We start from the raw sequence: 26,777 nt of genomic DNA, 5'->3' as shown, positions 1-26,777 counted from the left end.
CCCTGGAGAGACTGCCCTGAGGAGCAGCTACTCCAGCTGAGACATCAGGGTGAGGAGGGGTTAGATGAACAAAGGGCCAGGGGAGGAAGAGGACAGTTCCAGGTCTGCCAAACAGGAGGTTCTGTGTGTTGGAGGAACCTCTTGGCTGGGACGGAAGAACAAGGGCAGAGTTCAGAAGATGTAAGACTTATGGACCAAGGTACAGATTTTGAACCTGATGTTAAGAATAATGGAAACTTGGGGGAGGGGGAGCAAAGGGGGTATAAATAGGGACACGGGGGTGGGGGTGACGGTGTTATATTCAGTGGGACACTTGAATCCATGTAGACACAATAAATGAAAATGAATAAAAATTAAAAAAAAAAAGAATAATGGAAACCTAATGAAGGTTTTTAAATAAAGAAATGACAGGATCAGATATATACTGTTAAAAGATCAGTTGCGTGGCCTAAGAGACAAGAATGCTTATGTCCATACAAAAATGTGTGCATGCATGTTCATAGCAATACTATTCAGAATAGCCAAAGGGTAGAAACAACTCGATATTCATCAATATGGAGAATGGAGAAACAAAATCTGGCATAACCAGACAATGGAACTATTCAGCCACAAAAAGAAATGAAGTACTAATACCTGCTACAACATGGGTGAACCTTGAAACCATTATGCTAAATGAAAGGAGTCAGACATGAAAGGCCAAATATTGAATGATTCCATTTACATGAAATGTCCAGAATAGGCAGAGCTATAGAGATAAAAATTAGATTAGTAGCTCTGGCTGGTTGGCTCAGTGGTAGAGCGTTGGCCTGGCGTGCAAGAGTCCCGGGTTCGATTCCCGGCCAGGGCACACAGGAGAAGCGCCCATCTACTTCTCCACCCCTCCCCCTCTCCTTCCTCTCTGTCCCTCTCTTCCCCTCCCGCATCCAACGCTCCATTGGAGCAAAGTTGGCCCAGGCGCTGGGGATGGCTCCATGGCCTCTGCCTCAGGCGCTAGAATGGCTCTGGTGGCAACAGAGCAATGCCCTGGATGGGCATAGCATCGCCCCCTGGTGGCGTGCCGGGTGGATCCCGGTCGGGCGCATGCGGGAGTCTGTCTGACTGCCTCCCCGTTTCTGGCTTCAGGGAAAAAAAAAATTAAAATAAAAAATTAGATTAGTGTTTGCCTTGACTGGGGGGACTTGGAGGAAATTGGGAAGTGACTGCTAAAGGCTGCAGGGTTTCTTTTATTTCTTTTTAAAAAATTTATTGTCTTGAGAGAGAGAAAGAGAAACATCAATTTGTTGTTCCACTTATATATGCATTCGTTGGTTGTTTCTTGTATGTGCCTTGACTAGAGATCAGACCCACAACCTTGGGTTATTGGGACAATGCTCTAACCCAGTGTTTTTCAACCACTGGTCCACAGACTGGTCCATCAGAAATTCCATGCTCACCCACAAAGAGTTAACTGCCCTCATGCTGTATAAAGATTATGGAGTCTACAATCATACGACATGAAATTTCTGGCAGACTGACATCAGCCTGCAGACTGGCGGTTGAAAAACACTGCTCTAACCAACTGAGCTCTCCGGCCAGGGCTTGGGTGACAAAATGTTCTAAGACTGAAGATGAAGGTTGCACAATACTGTGCAACTAAACCACTGCATACTTTAAACCACCAAATATACTCTAAACCACCACATACTTTAAATGGGTGAATTGAACAAAAGTTGTCAAAAAAAAAAATCAGTTCTGAGGAAACAGGTGGTCTCACCTCCTTGTGCACCACTGGGTGGAACAGAGCCCGGGAGGCACTTGGACCTACCGGTTCCTAACCCGCTGGTTCTAGAGACACCTCAGTTGTGAGAGCAAGGCACTCATAACCACAGACAGAGTTGGCGGAGGAATCAAGACAGTGTACACGTGAAAATGCTTTCTGACACAAACCCGTCCCCCTGACACAAGCAACTTCTCCCCAACTCTCTGAGCTTTCATTTTCTAGACTCAACCTGTGTCTTTAACAAAACCACCAAACACACAACGGTTCCCCCAGTTTCAGTGCTAGGCCACTGAAGAGCTGAGTTCCTCATGACAGGAGGACAGCTCAGGTATAACCAAGCAAACACTTTAGTGGAGGCACACAGGGCTCTGTGTTCTCTACTCAGAGCAGCCCTGCTCCTTAGAGCAGTGGTTCTCAAACTTTTTGAAGTCAGGGCGCATTTAAAATCCTACAAATAATTGTAGGCACGCTATGTACAAATTTCTGAGAAATATGTTATAATAATTAAGTCAAATATTTAAGAAAAAAATGTAAAGTCCAAGTGTGCTTTTATGGTAATTAAATGAAATAAATATGACAAATTAAATTTATTCTGGCATTAAAAAACATTTTTGTTACATTTTTTGAGTTATGTTTTTTAAAATTCATAAAAAAGAGGGGTTAAAAAATTAAAAAATGACAAAAAAGTAATCTTTTTATATATATAGATACATTCTTAGTAAGATTTAGTAAATTCGGCAGGTGCCGGCACGAATGTGTTAAGTTTTTCCATTCTTGTGTTTATGAGAAACATGAGCCTGATGTGTCCTAGCGATTTCTTTAATGTTTGGGCATATATTTCAAAGGCAAACTCTCATTTCCTCATCAATATATTGAAGAATTCCTCTCTTTTTACTCTTAATTATGTTGAGGGTAGAAAATCCTAATTCACATAAATAGGATATTGAAAATTGTAGTAAAATGTTCAAAGCGTTTTTAGATATTGCCACATAGTCTTCTTTTACAGAAATCCAAAAGGCTTCAAGAGACAATTCCTTATGTTTAATCATCAATCCACGATCAGTGGATATAGCTGCCAGTTCTTCTTCTGTTAATGTTAAACCAAAATCACTTGAAGCTTCTGTGAATGGGTTTCTAATCCAATCGTATTGTTCAGTGTTAAGTGATGGAAAATGCTATAAATTAAATTCTGCCCATCAGCCTTCAAGTCCTATTTTATTTAAACTTTGCTCATTTCCAGAATCAGATTCTTCAATCACGCTTCTTTTTGAGAAATCTATCCATTTTATTTGGGTAAATTTATCTAAAAATAATATAATGATGTGTTAACAAAAAGAGTGGTATTTCTGTAAAGAAATGGTATAATAGAGTGACTATATTTATTTTTATATCTGGGCACAGGCCGTGAACCAGCACAGCTAGTAATTCCAGGTCCCAAGTGGGAATGGTGCAGAATTAAGAAAATACATGGAATTAAGAAAATACAGGGTCGAGAGGTCACTGTAATTGCTGCTGGCAAGAACAAAGCGCGCCCAAAAACTGCATTTTGCTTTATTTATAGGGCAAAGTGAGGCCATTAGCAAATCTTAACCTTACACCAAACAAAGGATAGAAGAAACTTGCCTCCAGTCTTTCCAGGGAACATGAGGGGTAGTGTCAACAATCCAGCACCACAGCTTAACAGCCTTTTGCAACCTAATCAGGCAAGTGAGGTGGGGGCTTGGGCAGACTGTCAGCTTACAGCCAGTTCCCCACACCTCTGTCCCCCAAAAATCTAAACTCCAGAAACCCTGTTGGTGTTTTGGTACCCACAGGCACATATTTCTCTGGAATACCATAGGGCGCACCTGGAAATCTTCCAGGGCACACCAGTGTGCCCTGGCACACACTTTGAGAACCAATGCCTTAGAGGGAAGTGGGATCAACAATTTGTCACATGCAAGGAGCTGAGACTCCCAGTGCCCTATAAGGAGGCGTGTTAACTGAAGGTGAGACTGGCTCCCACTGTGGGGTCCTCCTGGGGTTTCAGGTAATGAGGAGGCAGCCTGCCCACAGTGCGTGATGGGTCAGGGCTGGGGACGATGGCCACTGAATTTCTAATTTGTTGGTGGCCCTGGGTGAGGCCTGTCACTTCTTCACTCTAGGACTTGCCTCTATTTCCACTTCGAAGACTTGTTACTGGAGGGGAGCATTATCAGTGAGTGCCTGGTGGGCAGGGAGGCCTGTGGAAACAGAGGCTGCTGAGAGAGAACCCAGCTGTGACTAGAATCCTGGAGCACAAGGCGGCCCATGCTGGGCCCACCCAGCACGTCTGGGTCCTCGCTTCAGAGCCTCACAGCACGGAGACGATGCCTCTTGCTTCTTAACTGCTGATACCTTCCTGTTTTACTTTTTATTTACAGGTTCTTTTTACAATATACATTTTTAAATAACAAAAGTGATCCATGTTCTTTGAAAATACAGAAAAGCCAGGAAAAAAAATAGTAAAAATATCACTGGTTGGCCCAGCATGTGGAAGTCTCGTGTTCGATTCCTGGACAGGGCACACAGGAGAAGCGCCCATCTGCTTCTCTACCCCTCCCCCTCTCCTTCCTCTCTGTCTCTCTCTTCCCCTCCTGCAGTCAAGGCTCCATGAAAGCAAAGTTGGCCCGGGCACTGGGGATGGCTCCATGGCCTCTGCCTCAGGTGCTAGAATGGCTCTGGTTGCAGCAGAGCAAAGGCCCAGATGGACAGAGCATCGCCCCCTGGTGGGCATGCCGGGTGGATCCTGATCGGGTGCATGCCGGAGTCGGTCTGTCTGCCATCCCCTTCCACCCTGTTTCTCACTTTGGAAAAATTAAAAAAAAAAAATCACTGGCAACCTTTATTTATTTATTTATTTTTAGTGAGAGAGATAGAGAGAATGACAGGGATAGACAGACAGGAAGGGAGAGAAATGACAAGCCTCACAGTTTTTCATTGCAGCACCTTAGTTGTTCATATTGCTTTCTCATATGTGCCTTGACTGGGGGCTACTGCTGAGCCAGTAATCCCTTGCTCAAGCCAGTGACCTTGGGCTCAAGCCTGCAACCATGGGGTCACGTCTATGATCCTGTGCGCAAGCCAGTGACTTCAGGGTTTCAAATCTGGGTCCTCTGCATTTCAGAGTACCGATGCCTGATCCATTGTGTCACTGCCTGGTCAGGCTATTAACACCTTGGATCTCATTTAGCTTCATTCTCACTTCACAACCAGGAACATTTGAAACCAGAAGCTGGCGAGGACTAAGACACTTACTTATTCCACAAACATTGGCTGAGCTGCCTTACACACTTTCTGCAATAGCTCAAGCTCTGAAGGAATAAAAGAAATTCATCAATTTTAAAAAACCAAGCATTAAACAAAAATTTCATGAGCGCCTGCTCTGTGCCAGAGGTCGTGCCCAGAGCTGGAAGCTGAGAGTGGACACTGCGGGGTGTGGGGCTGTGTCTCTGCACCTTTGTCCGCATGCCAGGTGACCTTGGAGGCCTGTCAGGACTCCATTTGATGGCCCACTGTTTCTGTATTCCTTCAGGAATCTGCAGAGCCTCAACCTTCGTGTCCCCACACACCTCTTCATGTCAGGACTCGAAGGTAAAGGTTAGGCTAGTCAGAGGCTGGCCACGGGAGGGGGTCGGGGGTTCCACTCCAGGTCCTTCACTCCTCTGGAACTTTCCTGGATTCCCTCTAGCACAGTTTCACCTTTGCACATGTCTGCTCAGAGCATGTCTCCTGTGGAAAGCCAAAAAACCTGCTTGACTGCTTGATTACTTCTCAGTGGGCTGACCTTAGACTCTACACGCTGCCCAATTCTGAGAGCCTGGAAGATGGGGAACAAGTAAGGCACTTGGTCGACTGGGAGACCACCACTTCAGGTGACTAGATGGTCACAGTCAGTGTGCTATTTGTTCAGGGATGAGGAGAAAGGACAGGAAGACTTGAAAACTAGTATGCCCAATCAACTAATTAATTCTCTCTCTTCTCTCAGTTTACCACCCAAATAAAATATTCAGTGCACAGTTACCATGGTTTGTTGAGGTGGGCTTGTACCAGCTTGGGAGAACCAACCACACATGTCTCTTCCCAACTTGTTCAGTGAGTGATATCATGGTGATAGCTTGAATCAGTCATTTAGGAGTATTTACACCATGGAAATGGGCAAACACTACAAATCAGGTCTTTTCTTTTACAGAGAGCAGGTTGTTAAAGATTTGCCAGCGTACTACTGATAAAGATGGGAAACAGGGACAATGAAACCACCTGTAATGACACCACCTAGGGATAACCACTGCTGACAGGAATATACAATCTTCCAGATTTCATGTGATAACACTATTTTAGTTAATCCTCATAATTAATCTATGAAGTTATCATCATCTCCACTTTCCAGGCAAGAAAACAAAATAATTTGCTTGAGATCCATGACAGTTATTTGTAAAGGGGATGAGATCCCAAAATACTGACTCTGCAGCCAATGTTCCCTCGTGGCATCAGCTTATCTGGCACACACGGCCTGCTTTTGGACAGCACCGGCTCCTGCAGGCTGTCATCAGCTCTTACGGCTTCACCTGCCAATCACACCCCAAACCCCACCTTCGCTTCTCTTCTTTCCCAGAAGGCACCAGAGAGAGAGGGAGGGGCCAGAGCTCAGCTGCGATGGATGGAGAGACCACGTTTAGGACAACAGAATAGTTCTATGAAAGTAAAATGACTCTGATTTCCTGTGTACTGTAGTTGGTTAACTGTTTTGTAAGTCAATACTGAAAAAGAAATGGACAGAATGGGGGTAGCGTTGTATTCAAGAGAAACAGCTTTCTGAGGGGAACACATTCGACAAAGTCACACATGTGTATAAACTTTAGTTTCTATTCAATATTCACTTTCTGAAAATGGCTGCAGTGAAGGAAGAGGCAGGGTGGCACCCCCAATTTGCTATTTGCACAGGACTTGTTTCTTAGATGGAAAGACAGCTGGTTTTGTGGATTTAGGATCAAACGAGAAGCTGTGCACTTTTGAATTTGCCCCTGGACACCTTCCAAAGCTTGAGACTGACATTATGAAGCCACTACTGGCAAGAGCCCAAAAGATGAAGAACTTAGAGAGTGAATGAGTGATTCCTTCCTTTTGCAAGTGGGAATGCCAGGAGCCGCAGTCACAGCGGCGGTGGCACAGCTTCTCGGTGTCGGGAGACCCGCGGCTGCTGCAGAAAACCCCTCGGGGGAGAAGGAAGCAAAGCACACAGCTTTGAGTTTTAGTTTCTTGAAAAAAAAGTAAAGCACTGAAAATTGGCTTGTTTTCCCTAAAAATCTTTTCAGAGTTGTGAAACCACCTCATTACTATAGGAATTATAAACATGTCAAGGTAGTAATACTCTAGTATAACAACAATTTCATTTCATTTTAAACTTATACTTCCCTTTTTAACTGACTCTAAAAAATAATGAAATAAAAAAAATTAAGATTATATTTACGTAATTTCAGCACTTCTGGCTCTTCCCAAGAAGGTAAAGGTGAGTCCTGCTTGAAATGCAGGCGTCTGCCGGTGGGGAGCGGCATGGGCCTGGCAGAATCCGAGGATGGGACACCCTGTGGTGATGGCCAGAGAGCCAGTGTTACCGGACTTCCTTGGAAGACTATCAAAAAGAAGAGCTGGCTGCTGGCAGTGGTTTCCATCTGCGGGCTCTCACTGACATAAACTCAGATGCGGGGAGTTACTGGGAGAACAGCCCTTGTTTCAAGGGTGCATGTGACTGCCTCTAAGCAGATCTGGATCCAGACACAGAAAGGCACCTACAAAATTGACGTGTGTCACATCAGAAGTGTCCCTCACCCTGGGATACGCTGGTCCTAGGAGCCTTCCTTTCCCCCATTAATCACAATATGCTCATTATACAGCTTTTATTCATTGGTCTTTTCTCTCTGCTAGTCGAGTTTTCAGCTGCATTTTACTCACTTATGTCAAATAGAAAGCTTGAGGGGATATAAAGAAAACGTTTCTTCTTTGCTGACAGGGTGATTCCATTTATTCCCAAAACGCAAAATCTCCTCCAATTCATAGCACAAAATAACTGGGGGTCTTCAAAGCAGTGCCATCAGACCTGACACCTCCTACTTCACCAGCAGAATGCTCAACTCTGCTCTAGGAAAATGTAGAGAAAGGAGGCCACTTTGTTTTTCAGACCTCTGAAGATCCAGGACCTGGCTATGAGCTTCAAAATAATGAAATCTGGAAAGAGAAACTGACACACGGAGACCCGAGAAATAAGCAGCGCGGTCCACGAGGGCAGGCGAGCACGTATTCGCCGGCGGTGCACCAAGACTTTCTCCTTCCGCAAACCAAGGACTAAACACGGCCCCAGCCTCCTCTTGCTGTGACTGGGCTGGAAGTCAACCCCTTGCAAGGCTGGAGCCACAAGCTAGGCCTGGTGGCAGGTGGAAGCTCCCCATTTCTCTGCATGAACCATTCCCTCCCAACCACACGGCTGCACCAGACAGAAGGCCGCCTCCTCAGAAGGGCCTGTACAGACAAGTGCTCAGGGTGCACTGAGACGGGGGCTGCAGGGTGTGCCCTCAGGCCTTAGCCACAGGTCAGTTCCTCTCGCCAGCCTCTCCTCTGGCTTCCACTGGACCCAAAAGAACACTCATCTTACAACCCAAAGAAGTAAGACAGATGGTCCCAGGAGGTGGACCTTGTAAAACGCAGTGCCTGAGAGCCGAGCCCTGCGGTTAGGCAGCTGCGAGTTCAAAGCCTGACTCTGCCGTTCGGCATGATAAGCTTTTGTTTCCTCATCTGGGATTAGATGACAATTATGAAGAGGCTGGAACACAGTAAGGATGGAATACATACAACATATTAGTACCTATGGCTTCCTTCCCGTTTCTCCACCTCCTCATCCCCTCCTCTGGGAAACCTTCTTTGACACGCCCAGAAAAGAGGCAGATTCCCCTCCCAACCCCCATCCTCCACCCCCAGTGTGCCCTGAGCATGTGACCACAGCTTTCCAAGGCTATAGTAGAGTACCTGGTTCACACTCACACCAGACTGGGATCTTCCTGAAGACAAGAATCATGACTGCATCTTCAGAGCCAACCCATCCGGCACATGGTACTGCCTAATAAAGTTCTCAAGAAACTGATTTACTTTTGATGCTCCTTAACTTTCTCTTCTCTCAAAGGTGGAAGTTTTAAATAACAATAAATTGCCCTAATAGCCATGTTGTTATCTATGATTACAAGGTCAATAATTATGTCTATTTGTTCACTCTTTGGGACAAGGGCTATGTGAATCTTAGAAGGAGGCATGCTTCAGATGGGTCACCTCAGCGAAGAAGGGGTTAATTCCTGCTTTCACTATGCTAAGCTCATGAGTTTGGCTTCTTCCTCTGGCAAACAGGACCAATCACACCCTGACCCCAGAGGTGGCCTCTGATGGCCTCTCAGAGCCAGTGTTGGAGTGGGCTTAGGAGTGTGTTCTGGGTGTTCCCTCTGATTCCATTTTCCATTTCCCCATCCTGGGGCTGCAGGTGTTTTATACATCAAGACAGTGAATGCTCTGGGGCCTGGTGGACTTAGACTTCTCCCATTCTTTCTGGTTCAGCTGTCCTGTCCTATGCTGGATCAGCACAGCAGCCAGGCTCAGCCCAGGGCACACTTAGCGATCCGGGTCCAATCTGGCAGAGGATCTGATATCCCTGGTGGTCAAAGAATCATTCTGCAAAGGCCTCCCCTGCAGGATGGCCAAACTCCTCCCTCTGCAGCCACACACATCTTTGTCCATCATTCCAGCCAGGTCAGCTGGTGGCTTCTGGCCTAACATCCCCACCTCTGGCCCTCAGGGCAGATGAGAAACATGTAATCAACCACTTTGGCAGATTTCTGAGTCTTTTTTTTTTTTTTAAGTTTTTATTTATTTATTATTTTATTTTATTTATTTATTTTTAGAGAGGAGAGACAGAGAGGGGGAGAGAGGAGAGAGAGACAGAGAGAGAGAGAAGGGGGGAGGAGCAGGAAGCATCAACTCCCATATGTGCCTTGACCAGGCAAGCCCAGGGTTTCGAACTGGCGACCTCAGCATTTCCAGGTCAATGCCCTATCCACTGCGCAACCACAGGTCAGGCAGATTTCTGAGTCTTGATAAGGTATCCTGGCTACAGTTTATTTTTACAGGAAGCATTACATGGGCTTAGAGATCAGCTGCATGGACAGGTGCCCCATCACCCCATCACCAAGTTAGCCTCAGTGTCCTGGACCCAGCGGGGAGAATTTCTGTGCAGAGGACAAGGATGTGTATAGCATAATCAACCAAGGGCCTGTAAGCAAAAATTGTATAATTCACTATGACTCAGAGCGAGAAGAGAAACATCAACCTATTGGGGGAAATTCTGGTCCCTTCTTCAGGCTTCATATCTAGTGGTACTTAAGGGTAGGTAAGAAGAGAGGGCTATGACTCCCTCCAGCACCAGACTCCCTTACCTCAGGTCCTCCCACCGGGGTTACTTTAATGTTTAAAGGTTCACTTAAATCTTAATGCTCACATTATCTTCAACTTGAGGTCTACTGTTTAGATCAGGGGTCCCCAAACGTTTTACACAGGGGGCCAGTTCACTGTCCCTCAGACTGTTGGCGGGCCAGACTATAAAAAAAACTATGAACAAATCCTTATGCACACTGCACATATCTTATTTTAAAGTAATAAAACAAAATGGGAACAAATACAATATTTAAAATAAAGAATAAGTAAATTTAAATCAACAAACTGACCAGTATTTCAATGGGAACTATGTTCCTCTCACTGACCACCAATGAAAGAGGTGCCTCTTCTGGAAGTGCAGTGGGGGCCGGATAAATGGCCTCAGAGGGCCGCATGCGGCCCGCAGGCCGTAGTTTGGGGACCCCTGGTTTAGATAATATTTGTTTCGCAGTATCAGCAGGCCTCCCTGGGCACTTTTCCTCAACTCTTCTTCAGCAAGCCTTCCTTTGTTTCTTTGTAACAGGCTTTTCCTCCTGTGAGCTTCCCTGGACCATGTGAGACCAGGTTCCAGCTGAATCTGGAGTGACTCCTGGCCCCTCCTTCCTGGGGCATCTCTTGGGTTCAGGTTGAATCTCCTGGCACCATGATGCCTTTCCATTTCCAATCTCACTCAAAGAGATCTTTGTGAGGTGGAGGTAGGTGCCATATTTCAGAGAACAGGGCAGTGGGTTTGGGGAGGAATCAGTGATGATCCACATATGATGTTTGTCCTTGCAAGAAATGTTATGATCAAAGAGAATTTTCAGATTGAACAGAACAATAACATTTAGAACAGCTGAAATGGGTCAGGGGAAATCAGTGGGACATCTCTTTTGGTGTCTTATCATATAGAACAGTCTACTTTTCTACTGTGGCAATCTGACTGAGTCTAAAAGATTGAATAACTGGTCCCTTAGTTTGTTTGTGGCTCTTCAGTTATATTGACTGGTCTAACAGGAAGTGTCAGGAGAAGAATGAGCAAGAAAGAGGGGAGGATACTAAATCCATGTTACAAAAGAGCATAAAATGCAAGTGGTTTATTTTTAAAGAGGGTTAGTGAAGGTTATCTAACCATCTATCTATCTAGTCTATTTCATCCATTATTATCTCTATCATCTCTTTATATCTCATCTATCGATATATTTTATCAATCATATCTGTCTTGAACACAACTGAAAATTGGAGGCAGACAACACCAACCCTCGACTTAGCCAGTTCTACAAACAACGCACCCAAATGAGGAGGGTACACGCAGACAAAATGGGAAGACAGAGAAGTGCAATCCAAATGAACCAACAAGAAAAACCTCCAGAAAATGAACTGAGTGAGATGAAAATAAGCAAACTAACAGATACAGAGTTTAAAATAATGATTATTAGAATGCAGAAAGATCTTAGAACAACAATGAATAGACACAATGAACACATAAATAGATAAAAAGCATCAAAAAGGACATTAAAATAATAAAAAAGAACCAGTCAGAAGTGACAAATACAATATCAGAAATGAAAACTACACTAGAAGCAATTAAAAGCAGGCTAAATGAAACAGAGGATCGAATCAGCAATTTAGAAGACAAGATAAATGAAAACATGGAAGCAGAGCAGCAAAAAGAAAAGAGACTGAAAAAATCTAAGGAAACTCTAAGAGAGCTCTGTGACAAACTAAAGAGAAACAACATCCGCATCATAGGGGTTCCTGAAGAAGAAGAGAAAGAACAATAAAAGCATAGCTGAAAACTTCCCTAAATTGATGCAGGAAAAAGTCACACAAGTTCAAGAAGCAAAGAGAATTCCATTAAAGAGAAACTTGAAATCTACACCAAGACACATCATAATTAAAATACCAAAGCTAAGAGATAAAGAGAAAATATTAAAATTTAAAAAAATTTAAAATACCAAAGCTAAGAAATAAAGAGAAAATATTAAAATTTTTTCTCTAAATTTGCTAGAGAAAAAAAGGCTATCACCTACAAAGGAGCCCCCATAAGGATGACATCAAACTTCTCAACAGAAACACTTGAGGCCAGAAGGGAATGGCAATAAATATTTAAAATAATGCAGAACAAGAGCCTACAACCAAGACTTCTTTATCCAACAAGGCTATCGTTAAAAATTGAAGGAGAAATAAAAAGCTTCCCAGACAAAAAAAAACCACACAAAACAACTCAAGGAATTCATTACAACCAAACCAATGCTGCAAGAAATGTTAAAGGGCCTGTTGTAAACAGAACAAAAAGGGAAAAGAATATAGTAAAAGAGGAATAAAGCTTTAAAGAATAAAATGGCAATAAACAACTACATATCAATAATAACCTTAAATGTAAATGGATTAATGCTCCAATCAAAAGACATAGGGTAGCTGCAGTGGATAAGAAAACAGGACCCATACATATGCTGTCTACAAGAGACACACCTTAAAACAAAAGATACACATAGACTGAAGGTAAAAGGATGGAAAAAAATATTTCATGCAAATGGAAATGAAAAAAGCTGGGGTAGTAATACATGTATCAGACAAAATGGACTTTAAAACAAAGGCTATAGTAAGGGATACAGAAGGTCACTACATAATGATAAAGGGAGCAATCCAAGAGAAAGATATAACCATTATAAATATCTATGCACCTAATATAGCAGCACCTAAATATATAAAGCAGCCTTTGATGAATATAAAGGGCAAGATCAACAGCAATGCTATAATAGTAGGGGATTTCAATACCCCACTAACATCACTGGATAGATCCTCAAGAAAGAAAATTAACAAAGAAAAGCAAACTTAAAGGACACACTAGGTCAACTGGATTTAATAGATATCTTCAGAACTTTTCACCCTAAAGATGCAGAATATACATTCTTTTCAAGTGCTCATGGAACATTCTCTAGGATAGACCACATGTTAGGGCACAAAGGCGGTCTCAATAAATTTAACAAGACTGAAATCATATCAAGCACTTTCTCTGATCACAATGGCATGAAACTAGAAATCAACCACAACAGAAAAACTGAAAAAATACTCAAAAACCTAAAAACTAAATAGCATGTTATTAAATAACAAATGGATTAACAATGAGATCAAAGAAGAAATAAAAAAATTCCTAGAACTGAATGAAAATGAGCATACAACAACTCAAAATGTATGGGACACAGCAAAAGCAGTACTGAGAGGGAAGTTCATAGCACTACAGGCATACCTTAAGAAGCTAGAAAAAGCTCAAATAAACAACTTAACCCTGCATTTAAAAGAACTAGAAAAAGAACAGCAAGTAAAGCCCAGAAATAGTAGAAGGAAGGAAATAATAAAGATCAGAGCAGAAATACATGACATAGAGGCTAAAGAAACGATACAGAGGATCAATGAAATCAAGAGCTGGTTCTTTGAAAGGGTAAACAAGATCGATGAATCCTTAACCAGACTCACCAAAAAGAGAGAGAGAGAGAGAGAGGACTCAAATAAATAAACTTAGAAATGAGAGTGGAGAAATAACAACTGACAAAACAGAAATACAAAATATTGTAAGAAAATACTATGAAGAACTTTATGCCAAAAAATTAGTCAACCTAGATGAAATGGACAAATTCCTTGAAACATATAATCTTTCAAAAACCAATCTAGAAGAATCAGAAAACCTAAATAGACCAATTATAACAAATGAGATCGAAACAGTTATCAAAAAACTCCCAACAAACAAAAGCCAGGGACCAGATGGCTTCACAGGTGAAAGTGAATTCTACCAAATATTCAAAGAAGAAGTAACTCCTAACCTTCTCAAGCTATTTCAAAAATTCAAGAGGAAGAAAGACTTCCAAGCTCCTTTTATGAGGCAAGCATAATTCTGATTCCAAAATCAGGCAAAGACAACACAAAGAAAAAAAATTATAGGCCAATATCCCTGATGAATTTAGATGCTAAAACTCTCCACAAAATATTACCAAACCGGATCCAGCATACATAAAAAAAAAATCATACATCATGATCAAGTGGGATTTATTCTGGGGAGGCAAAGATGGTACGATATTTGTAAGTCAATCACTGTGATTCATCACATAAACAAAAAGAGGGAAAAAAACCACATGATATTATCAATACATGCAGAAAAAAACATTTGATAAAATCCAGCACCCATTTATGATCAAAACTCTCAGCAAAGTGGGAATACAGGGAACATACCTCAACATGATAAAGGCCATCTATGACAAACCACAGCCAGCATTATACTCAATGGGCAAAAATGAAAAGCAATCCCCTTAAGATCAGGAACAAGGCAGGGGTGCCCCTTTCATAACTCTTATTCAACATAGTACTGGAAGTCCTAGCCACAGCAATCAGACAAGAAGAAGAAATAAAAGGCATCCAAATTGGAAAAGAAGAAGTAAAACTATCATTATTTGCAGATGATATGATACTGTATATAGAAAACCCTAAAGTCTCAGTCAAAAAACACTGGACCTGATAAATGAATTGAGCAAGGTGGCAGGATATAAAATTAATACACAGAAATCAGAAGCATTTTTCTATACCAACAATAAACTGTCAGAAAGAGAAATTAAGGAAACAATCCTCTTCACTATTGCAACAAAAGAAATAAAGTACATAGGAGTAAATTTAACCAAGGAGATTAAAGACTTGTACTCAGAAAATTATAAAACATTGATAAATCAAGGAAGATACAACAAGTGGAAGCATATACCGTGTTCATGGATAGGAAGAATAAACATCATTAAAATGCCTATATTACCCAAAGCAATTTAAAAAATCAATGCAATACCAATTAAAATACCAATGACATACTTCAAAGATCTAGAACACATATTCCAAAAATTTATATGGAACCAAAAAACTTGAATAGCCTCAGCAATCTTTAAAAAGAATAATAAAGTGGGAGATATCACACTTCTTGATATCAAGTTATACTACAGGGCATGGTACTCAAAGTAGCTTGGTACAGGCATAAGAACAGGCACATAGATCAATGGAACAGAACAGAGAACCCAGAAATAAACCCACACTTTTATGGACAACTGATATTTGACAAAGGAGGTAAGAGCATACATTGGAGTAAAGACAGTCTCTTTAACAAATGGTGTTGGGAAAATTGGACAGCTACATGCAAAAAAAATGAAACTAGATCATCAACTTACAGCATTCACAAAAATGAACTCAAAATAGATAAAAGACTTAAATGTAAGTTGTGAAACCATAAGCATCTTAGAAGAAAACATAAGAGGTAAGCTCACTGACATCTCTTGCAGCAATATATTTATATTTGCTGATTTATCTCCACGGGCAAGTGAAAAAAAGACAGGATAAACAAATGGGACTATATCAAATTAAAAAGCTTTTGTATAGGTAAAGACAATATGAACAGAATAAAAAGACAAACCACACAATGGGAGAACATATTTGACAATATATCTGATAAGGGGTTAATAATAAAGAATAAATAAATAATAATAAAGAACTTGTAAAATTCAACACCAGGAAGACAAACAATTCAATCAAAAAATGGGCAGAAGAAATGAATAGACACTTCTCCATAGAGCACATACAGATGGCCAAATAGACAGATGAAAAAACGTTCAACATCACTAATCATTAGAGAAAAACTAATAAAAACCACAATGAGATACTACCTCACACCAGTCAGAATGGCGCTCATTAACAAAACAACACTTGATAGGTGCTGACGAGGATGTAAAGAAAAGGGAACCCTCCTGCACTGCTGGTGGGAATGCAGACTGGTGCAGCCACTGTTCAAAACAGTATGGAGATTCCTCAAAAAATTAAAAATGGAACTGCCTTTTAACCCAGCCATCTCACTTTTAGGAATATATCCCAAGAACACCGTATCACTGATTCAAAAGAAGATATGCACCCCCATGTTTATGGCAGCATTGTTCACAATAGCCAAGATCTGGAAACAGCCCAAGTGCCCGTCAGTAGACGAGTGGATTAAAAAGCAGTGGTACATATACACAATGGAATACTATGGGGCCATGAAAAAGAAGGAAATATTACCTTTTGCGACAACATGGATGGACCTGGAAACTATTATGTTAAGTGAAAAAAGCCAGGCAGAGAAAGAAAAATATCATTTGACCTCACTCATTTGAGGAACCCAAGGAACAATGTGAACTGAGGAACGGAATTGAGACAGAGGAGGGATCAAATGGACCACAGGAAAAGAGGACAGAGGGAAAGGGGATGATAGGATGGGATAAACCTGAAGGGAAGGGGGACAAAGGAGATGTTGAGGGGAATATGGGGGAGGGAGGATGCATTTGGGGCAACACTAGAATCTATGTAAACACAATAAATTAAATTTTAAAAAAATCATATCTGTCTTTATTCATCTATCACCTATCAATTATATCTTCCTCATCTATCTCATCTCTGTCCATCAAACAACTCTTGATTTACTTATCCTATTTAGTTATGTATCTCTATCATCTATCTATCTTCATATCTATCATTTATTAATCATATGTATCTATTGTATTGATCTGTCTCTATCTCATCTATCTATCATCTACCTAACTACCTATCATCTATTATCTCTACCTCTATCTTTTTACCTACCCCTATCATCTCTCTATCAGAGGAAGCATTACATTGAGCAGTGGTGGACTTAACTTGGTCCCAACATGTTTTATTGCCAAACCAACTGCTACATTTTTAGGTGACAATGGTGATATGGCTTTATAAAAATAAATGAAATTTTTTAAAAAGAAAGGAAAAAGAGAAACCTAGACGACAGCAAAAATTACCAATTGGTGTTTAAGTGTGCACTGTATTATAAACTACCTGAGGGCAAAGAGCAAGCCTCCTGAATAGCTTCATCTTCCCCACCAATGCCAAATCCATCCATGTACAATGCCACTCATGCAGCAGGAAGTAAGCAGAGGTCTGAATGAAAGTCCTTGTAGACACCTGCATTCAGGCTTCTCTTCGAAATAGACTTTAGACTTAGTCCCTCCACCTCCACCCCCACCCCCAAATGAAATACTAGCTGTTCTGAGGCAACTGAAGAACTTGATGTCCAACATCTTGTTTCTTGAGATTCATGTCAAAGGCTTTCATTCTATGTTGATGAAAACAAGATGAAGAGCTCCAGGCAATGGAATGGGGTGGGGATGGGGTTCCCAGCTACCTGTGGGAGTCAAACCATGTGTACTGAGGGCTTTCAATGTCCCCCTAAGACCAGGACTACAGTGGAAGAAGCACTTCTCATTAGAAATTCTGGTGCTGCTTAGAGATTTTAATTTGTAAGAAACTGAAGGAGCCAGGCATCATCTACCACTAAGATGCTCCACCTGCCCCAAAAGGCCAATCTGGGAGATTTCTTAGATGACAGGTTGCCAGACCACGCTGAAATTGGAGTCCATGAAGAAGCCCCTGAGAGGTACTCATGACTGCAGGAAATGTGACATTGTAAAAGGCACAGGCAGAGGCCTTCGTGAGACAGTATCACAGAAGGCCTCAGCAATCAAGTTGCTGCTCCTTATGCCTTCCAGAATCCGCAATAGAGACTACAGAAAATGTTCACCTCTGAAAGTGCCCCATCACTTCAGATATGCCAACCCCTGCTTAGTTGTAGGAGTTCTGCTTGCAGATTCAGGGATGAGGAGGTACAGGCTCAGAATCACTGCCAGGCTCCTCAAACCTGTCACACACACCTGGTGACCACTCTGATGGGCCAGTGCTTAAAGCCAGCAGCTTCCTCAGCACAGAAACCCAGGAGAAAAAACCCACCATGAAAGGATTACAGAAAGCTGGTTTAAGGTAGTAGAAAATACCCTGGCCGGATAGCTCGGTTGTTTAGATCATCTTCCCGAAGCACAGAAGTTGCTGTTTCAATCCCTGGTCAGGGTACATACAGAAACAGATTAATGTTCCTCTCTCTAAATAAAAAAAAAAACAAAAAATCCCCAAACCTTAAAATAAAATGCCTGACCAGTGGTGGCATTTTGAATGCGGGAATAGAGTGTTGACCTAGGACACTGAGGTCCCAGGTTCAAAATCCCAAGGTCGCAGCCTTGTGCTTGGGTTCATCCTGTTTGAGCACAGCCTGGCCAGCTTAAGTGCAGGATCATCAACATGATCCCAATGTCACTGGCTTAAGCCTAAGGTCACTCACTGGCTTGAGCAAGGGGTCACTGGCTCGGCTTGAACTCCATGGTCAAGGCACATATAAGAAGCTATCAATGAACAACTAAAAGTGACACAAGTATGAGTTGATGCTTCTCATCTCTCTCCCTTCCTGTCTCTCCCTTAAAAAAAGAAAAAGAAAACAGGATCAATCAGCTGGAGGAAAAATATCACAGTATCTTCAATCATAAATCAATCATGAAGCTAGCTCGCTCTGCGCTCAAGGAGAAAAGTGTGGTTCATGGAGCTCTGGGATCTGGCCGTTCCTCCTGGTGCCAGGTTCATTTTCCACCAAGTCCTCCCCCACTGCTGTCCCTTTCTTATGCTCCCTGCACACTCACCAAAGTCCTACACATCCTTCCGGGCCAGCTTTAGTGCCACTTCCAGGGAGCCTTCTTCATTCTCGCAGAGAAAATAGCCTTTCTCCATGTTCGCAGTCCTCTGTATTTACTGCTACACTTAGCCCGCTCTAGCTGGTGTTTACAGATAGTGGTGGATAAGCCTGTCTTCCTCATATGTACACTAATGGCTTATATACAAACCCAGACATTTAACAGCCAAAAATTAAGACTGCCAGAAACATGCTCAAATGCTTAAAAGAGTGCCAATACATCAAAGCTGCCTTCTTTAGACTAAGAACCACCCAGGAGACTTAACTGTGGGGTACTGGCATTAGCAACAAATGTCCACTCTGCCTTTAGCTGGCTATGCAGCCATGGGCAAGCCACCTTTCCTCTGTTGGAAGACAGTAGTCATAGCTTCCCCCAAAAGGCTGCTGCAAGGATTAAATGAGATAACTTACGTCCATGGTATCTTACAGGCACTTCATTAAATGACCATGAAGTTGAACTGCACTTTAGCCTGAACTAGTGAAGGCAGAAGACATTGAACCTCCATGGAACACTATTTCAGAGAGACAGCTCAGTCATGCTTTTAGAAGGTTCAGACTGTCTGGATCTAAATCCTGGCACCAGCCCCTTGGGAAATTGCTCTGGGCTTCAGTTTCCTCATCTGCAAGATCGGGGGGGGGGGGGTAATAGTAGGACAGTTGTCAGAGCAACACATCTGATGTATGGGGCTTGGGAAGCCTTCCATAAATGTTAGCTATTACTATAATTTAGAATTAGATGTTGCATAGAAGGACTTTTAAAAAAATAACCCTGTTTCGCTGGAGCAAAATGATGAGTGTTGAGAAAGAAGTTATTATTAAAAGCTACCAGATCGTGAACTTTCGGTTTAGATAGTTTCTCAAACTGTGAAATCTAACTGTAATTTAGTGGCCAAATGTAGATGCCTGGACCTTATCCCAGATCTATCAAATGAGATTCTCTGATGGTGGAGTCCAGGAGGACACATTTTTAACAAACTCCCCAAGGGATATGATAACTCCTAAAATTATCCAATCAAAGAAACTACTAACATGGAGACACCTGATCACTCAACAACCAGTGGTACATCCCTGTGTTAGTCTGGCAATATGCTAGTTAAAAAATACTGTTAGCCAAGGGGGAGTGTTCTGTACAAGTAGGGGTGGCAGTGTGGTACCCCTCGCATATGGCTTGATGTGGCCCTCTTAGGTACCTCTACACGTAAACTCTTTGGATCTCCGGGTTGGAGACACGGTTCAGTGGTGAGCTGGAGCCAACGTGAACCACACACCAGAGCCAAGTGTGCCCCTCTCTTCTCAACTCCACATTCAGCGACTTCTGGTTGTTGTTTGAAATTCACTACAGATGAAGTGTTTATACACCTTGGACATTGGCAAATGCTACAAATCAGGTCTTTTAGGTTTGTTCATAGAACCAGTATACTAGCCTACCACTGGTTCTCATCCTAATAAAGTTCTAGAACCCAAGTCTCTGGAACATGGTCTTGGGTACTATATTTAGATCTTTAGATGCCTTGGGGCCATTTAAAGCCTGGTTTCTGAAAATCTACCTAAAATATGATGTTAGTGGTATTCTGGTATTTTAGCTATCATGGCTAGGCCCAGGAGCAACCTCCTTTGTGCTCTGTGCTTATACCCTAAGTCTCAGAACTGGGCTGGTCAACTGGCAAACCGCAGTCTTGATACCTAAGTGGAACGGAGCCAGGGCCAGCCCTTCACTGCCACCGTAAGAACAACCCTGTTCTCCTGAGGGCTGCACGTGGCCCTCATACCTGCAGGAAACCGCCGACCACATGCAGGCAGGGTAGAGGTTCTACAGGAAACCTCTTTTCATCCTGGTAGCAGGGTTCAGGTGCTGGGGTGCCCCAGCTGAGCTAGCCCCAGTCCTCAGCCTGCCGTCCAGGTCCCCAGCTGCCTTTCAAAAGGTGACCCATTCAAAGCGGTAAGCCCTGCAGTCAGCTCTGCTCAGCAGATACATTGGGCAAACATATACTTTTCCTTTGGATTCCTCCACTCAGCAGTCAGGTGAGTCAGGGAGAATTCAATCCAATTTCTCAGTAAATCCTACTATGCTCTAAAAGGACACAGTTTGAAAAATCTATTTTTGTGCTTTTATTTACTTAAGGTCTCCGTGCCTGGGGAAGCGTCTTCACAGTGCCATCAAACTGCCTCTCACCAGAGAAAAGGTTCCCCCTTCCTGGAATACTACCAGCAGCTGCCGAGTTCTACGGCATCGGGTCCCTGCAGTCCTGCCCAGCCCCTCAACCCCAGCAATCTGCCACGGGCTGCACTGGGGTGAACAGCGGTAGGAAGATGCTTCCCTCAGGGCTGCGAGTCTGGGCCCTGGACCTGCAGCAGCTGGAGGCTCCCTCCAGCACTCTGCATACTTTCCCCATCCAGAGCTGCTTGGAGTTCACGTGCTTTTTTGTTTTTCTGGGTTAAATGCCATTTTTGATCCAGAAGCACAGCCCATCTCCATGGAGTTTGCATCTGCTATTCTAGAGGCTTCCAAGAGTGAACTGCTGAAGGCAGGGCTGGGCGTCTTTGGACAGCCTCACCTTTCTAGAAGGACCACATGCTCAAGATCAAAGACAAATGAACTGAATGTCCTCAGGGCCTGGGGCTATCTGTATGGTAAACTTAGACCAGGGGTCCCCAAACTTTTTACACAGGGGGCCAGTTCCCCGCGGGCCGTAGTTTGGGGACCCCTGACTTAGACCTTGTCCCAATGCTATTTTCTATCTCACTGTCAATCCATCCACTTCGGTCACCATCAAGCCAACTTCAACATAGACCATTTCCAGGCCCCAGTGCAGGTCACACACTGTACTTTCCCCCTGCCAGCAGTGGCAGGTTATGGAGGTGCCATGGGCAGCTGGAGGGTGTGGGCAGCGGTCCAGGGCACACATGCATTTCTACTGCAGGCCTTTTCAGGGAATGGCCTGAGAGCCCCTCCTCTTTGCCCTGGTTCCCTTCCTCAGTTTCCCTAAAACCACAGGCTGCTGAGCCCCTAAGTCAAGGCCTACACTGGCCCTCACCGCAGAGACCCAGCTCCAACACAGCCCCCTGCAGAGGGCTGGGGAGGAGACCAGCACATGGCTGCTGTTATGAGAAGAAGGCAGGGGTTGAGCAGTATTGAGAAGCTTCAGTCAGGTCTCTGTCAGTAACTTGTCAAGACATGACCTCTCTCTGGGTCCTCAGAGCACCCCTGCCCCACTGGTGAAATGAGGCTGTGGGACCAGTGGTGGGGTTCAGCTGGTTCGCACCAGTTTGGCAGAACCGATACCTCATTTTCTGTTGAGTTTGGGGAACTGGTTGTTAAAATGGCACTTGTAATCAGGGTTCTCTCTAAGGTAGGCGCCTGGGCAGCTGCCCAATGTGGAAATCACAAATTCACATTCCTTATTCTAAGCGCCTGTAGTAATGCTCATTCCACCCATAGGTGAAAAAAAATTTGATGGAACTATGCTTGTAATATTTATTTATTCATTTCATAAAACTCATTATACCTTTGATGAAATACTACATTTTAATTCCCTTGCATTTGTTACTTCAGTAAACAAACATATAACGTAAAGAGAAAAAGTGCCAAACAGCCAGGGGGTGACAAGCAGTTATTGGAAACATCTTCAATTACAGTTGTATTGTTTTTGCCAGGTATTATTTAATATTTTTTCATTAATATTTTAAAACTCTTATAACAATCTAGTTTTGTGCACCTCTTTTATTGTTCATATTTAAGTATTAAACACATGAAATAATAAACTACCTTTCAGTATATCGTTTTTTTATACTTAAAACGGTCATTAGGGCAGAGAACTGGTTGTTAAATTATTTGAATCCCACCACTATGTGGGACCATTTGTGGTTCTTATACCTTGCTGAGGGTCTGAATCTCCTAGGAGCTTTTTTTTTTTTTTTTAATTTTTAAAAGTTTTTAATTTTAGTGAGAGAAAGGGATACAGACACAGAATCCCACATGCACCCTGACGGGGATCCACTCAGCAAGCCCACTACGGGGCGATGCTGTGCCCATTTGGGGCCTTTGCTCCACTGCAACTAATGCCATTTTTTAGCGTGTGAGGTGGAGGCCATGGAGCCATCCTCGGCGCCTGGGGCCAACTTGCTCTAACTGAGCCATGGCTGCAGGAGAGGAGGAGAAGAGAGAGAGAAACGAGAGGGGGAGGGGTAAAGTAGACGTGTGCGTCTCCTGTGTGCCCTGACCAGGAATCGAACCCAAGACATCCACATGCTGGGCCGACACTCTACCACTGAGCCAACCAGCCAGGGCCCTCCTGGGAGCTGTTAAGATACAGATTCCTGGGTCCTAGCCAGACTGACTGAATTGGACATTCTAGGGCTGAGTCCCCCAAATCTGTATTTTGGAACAAAGCTTCCCAGGTGATTTTGATACAGCTATTCAACCCAGTGCAGGGCTAGACTCTCCCAAAGACCACTTCCCACTAGAATGTCTATTATTTCATATACTTTCACCAAGGTATGAACTGGGATGGGGAAGAGAAAGTGCAGGGGTGAGGCTCTTATGCACAACTTGTCTCTGCAGCAAACGGATGGGGCTATGATACTGTGCCTTTTCTGACCCAGCTAAGTGGCCACCATTTACTGCACATGGCAGCTTGTCAGGGACCTTACGCGGCGAGGCATTGGTGCAGTCATGTTAAGGTTTCAATGCCCCTTAGTCCCTGGTGGACAGGACTCAAGAAGAGGAAGAGCCATTGTGCCTGGGCTCAGCCATGCTCTGAGGCTGGACACGTGTGGCCCAGGCCTCCTGCCTTGTCCTTGGGGCTCAGTCTGTCCTGGATGCCCTTCCTTCATTGCTGTGCCAGGAAAAGCACTTCAGGACAGTGACAGTCATGCTAATACCAATTCAAACCAGGAGATGTGAACCCTAAGCAGGTGCTGTGAATGGACGGAAGGGGCTGGCTGTCTTATCTCTTAAAAAGCCTGGTTACAGGGGTACTGCCTGGCCTGGTCTGTGTGCTTGGTCAATGGGTAAGGAACAGCCACAACCCACCCCGTACCGAGATAAGAATCAGAACGTGTGGAGAAGAGAAGAGCTCTTGTTGGAGATGAATGGAAATGCCCCTCCCCTCTTCCCTCCCAGAGGAAATGAGCTTGTCACTCCCACTAACAAATACCGGGTAGAATTTCAGAGGCAGCCCCATGAAACCACTTGCAGGCCAGTCTGACATTTCTACAAACACTTATTCCATGTGTTAGGCGCCCAGAGGCTGATCTATGCTAGATATTAAGGGGAAGGTTTATTGATAAAATAAGATTATTGAAAACAACATCAATTATAGCAGCCGATGCTTATTGAGTATTTACTCCCTGCCAGGTGCGGTGATAAACACTCTATATTGAATGTGTCATTTAATCCTCGTAGTAGCCCTGCAGGGGTGATAGTATCTCCATTTTACAGATAGATGAGAAAATGGAAGCTCAAAGAGGGTAAGCTATTTGCTCCCAGTCTCACAGCTTGAGAACAGTGGAGCCAAAAAGTGAGGTCAGGTCTGCTGACTTAACTCCTAGGCAATCTGTCTTCCCCCAAAGAAACGACAGCTCAGACAAAAGGAAACAGAGTGGAAATGAAAGGAACCCCAGGGTCAGTTAGAAACAAAGACCTGTGGGTATTTACAAAATGCCCAAGGACCCAGAAAGAAAAGAAGCATAAATCAGTTCACAACGAGGACGCAGCTAGGATAACATACACACTTCAAACAAAGAATGAGCCAGACAGTAGGACGTCCTGGTGTAATAAGGACAGAGCTTAGAGAACAGAACAGCAGGAAGTGACGTTAGAACACAGCAGAACAGGCAGGCAGAGAAAACGCAACAGGAGCAAGGAGTGTGAACTCGGACGAAGTGGCAAGGGGCTGGCTTTCTGAGGGTGGTTTATGTGGGCAAAAGGTCAGAGCTGGCAGGGCCCCGGGTGCTAGGGGGCAGGAAGGACAACACCCTTGCCTCCCAGGCTTGGTAAGTCCTATGTGTAGGCTGGCAGCTGATGGCACTTGTGTCTACAGGGCATCTGAGGTGATTCAGTGCAGGAAAGAGGAGGTTGTGGGCTCACCCACTGGCCTACAACCATGAATGAATGCATTCAACACTTATGTATTTTCATTGATAATGTGCTAGGCCCTGGGGCACAGAGGAATGAATGACATAATTCCTGCCTTCACGCAGCTCACAGACCACTGAGGGAGATGATGCACTGTGGCACGTGGCAAAGGGTGGGGATGGAGCACCGAGGCAGCAGTGCTCATGCTGCAGCGGAGGGCAGGGACAGCCCAGAGCGGGGTCCTGACAGGTGAGCGGGAGTGCCCAGGCAGTCTAGGGTGAGGGGCACCGCAGGTAAGGGACTGAGATGCCTGCTCAGGGTACTGTAGGTGGTAGCTGTGTGTAGCAGAGAACAGGAACGCCAGCAAGAAGGGCAACAGGCGTGGCCGAGAGGCGGGAGGCAGGAGTTCACTGTGTGCACATGTCCATGAGGAGAGATGCAGAACAGTGATGGGTGTTTGGTTGGAGACAATGTTGAACTTGCTGGGACAAGCCTGGAGGTGAGAAGGCTGCTGCAGTGGTCGTGGGAGGGTAGTGATATCTGACCCGGGGACAGTGCCTACAGGGACAGAGAGGATGAAGGAGCCTAGACAGTTGGCACTGACCCACTGTGAGAACTGACTTATGCTTTCTGTCTGGGGTGACTGGGAAGATGGGAAGGTGCAGCAGGAAGGCAGGAAGTGCCATGGACTGAAGTGTGTCCCTTCCAGATTCCTATGCTGAAGCCCGACCCCCAAAGTGATGGCACTGGAACATCCTCACTGGGAGCCAATCACGTGCTAACACTCTGACTCTGATCTTGAACTTCCAGCTTGCAAAACTGTGAGAAATAAATTTCTGTTATTTAAGCTCCTAGTCTGTGATATTCTATATGGCAGCCAGAAGGGACTCAGACAGAAGGGTAAATACATTTGTTTTGTAACCTATTGAGTTTGAGCTAGAGGCAAGTTGGGGTCAGAGAAAGACTGAGGCAGGCAGGAGCAGGTAGGTGGTCCCTGAGTCAGGAGCAGAGCAGGGTCAGCCTGTGAAATGACACTGTCAGTTACAGGGTGAAGTGCGAGCCGCGGGGCACATCCGCCAGGAAGGACAAAAGGAGGGAAAGGGGCCGGCGCTTGAGGCCGAGAAAGAACGCTTAAAGGTGCCAAGGTGTCCGATGTCTCTGACAACTAGGAACAAAAGCTATTTTGGGGATAAGGTGGGGTATGGAAGCCAACTGGCCACTGCTGAGTCATGAGCAATAAAGGGACGGTGATTTTTTGGTTTTGATTGTAAACAAATATTTGAGTAAGGTTTTAGTTTACAAGAAGCCAGGAGAACTTTTTTTGTTCTTCCGGGTCTTGGCCTGGCCTCCTGGGGGCCTGGGAGCGCTGCAGTCCAGGGCTCATCCTCTGTCCAATCTGCTGCCCAAGCGACCTCCAGCTGCCCACCGATGGGACAGTTTCAGCACCAGACACCACACTGCTTCACAAACAGGGCCTTGTTCAGCCTTCTGAAGAACCGCGTGAGGAGGCTTGCTCCAGCCCAGATAATGGGTGAACAAACTGGACCTTGCAGAAGTCAAGTTGCGTGCCTTGAGTCACAATACTAACCAGTAAATGCGGTGGGGAATTTGAACCCATGTGTGTCAGATGCCGCTATACTTTCCATCCTCAAAGAACCTCTCCCATTCACGTCTTCCTTGAAGTAGCAACCCCGCACTGACCCCACACACTTCCATAGAGGCAGAACAGGACAGCCTCCAACATGCCACTCACAGGGCAGGTACTGAGGAATGACCTCCCCATCTGTTTACAGTTCCCCACACCCACACAGGTGGGTGTGCCCCTCCCACATTGATTCTGGGCTTGGTCACAAGACTTGCTTTGGCCAGTGAGACAA

General features: G+C 44.1%; 1 protein-coding gene across 4 annotated transcripts in view; it reads right to left on the bottom strand.

Annotated features, from left to right (window-relative positions):
- ATXN7L1 (ataxin 7 like 1) overlaps positions 1 to 26,777 on the bottom strand; it is a 278,049-nt gene that overhangs the window by 189,095 nt on the left and 62,177 nt on the right. The gene's annotated exons all lie outside the window — the stretch shown is intronic.

Source organism: Saccopteryx leptura, chromosome 12 (genome assembly GCF_036850995.1).
Source record: "Saccopteryx leptura isolate mSacLep1 chromosome 12, mSacLep1_pri_phased_curated, whole genome shotgun sequence".
Classification (NCBI taxonomy): Eukaryota; Metazoa; Chordata; class Mammalia; order Chiroptera; family Emballonuridae; genus Saccopteryx; species Saccopteryx leptura.
Note: the sequence above shows the minus strand (reverse complement) of the source record. Positions and strands in the feature narration are given on the sequence as shown.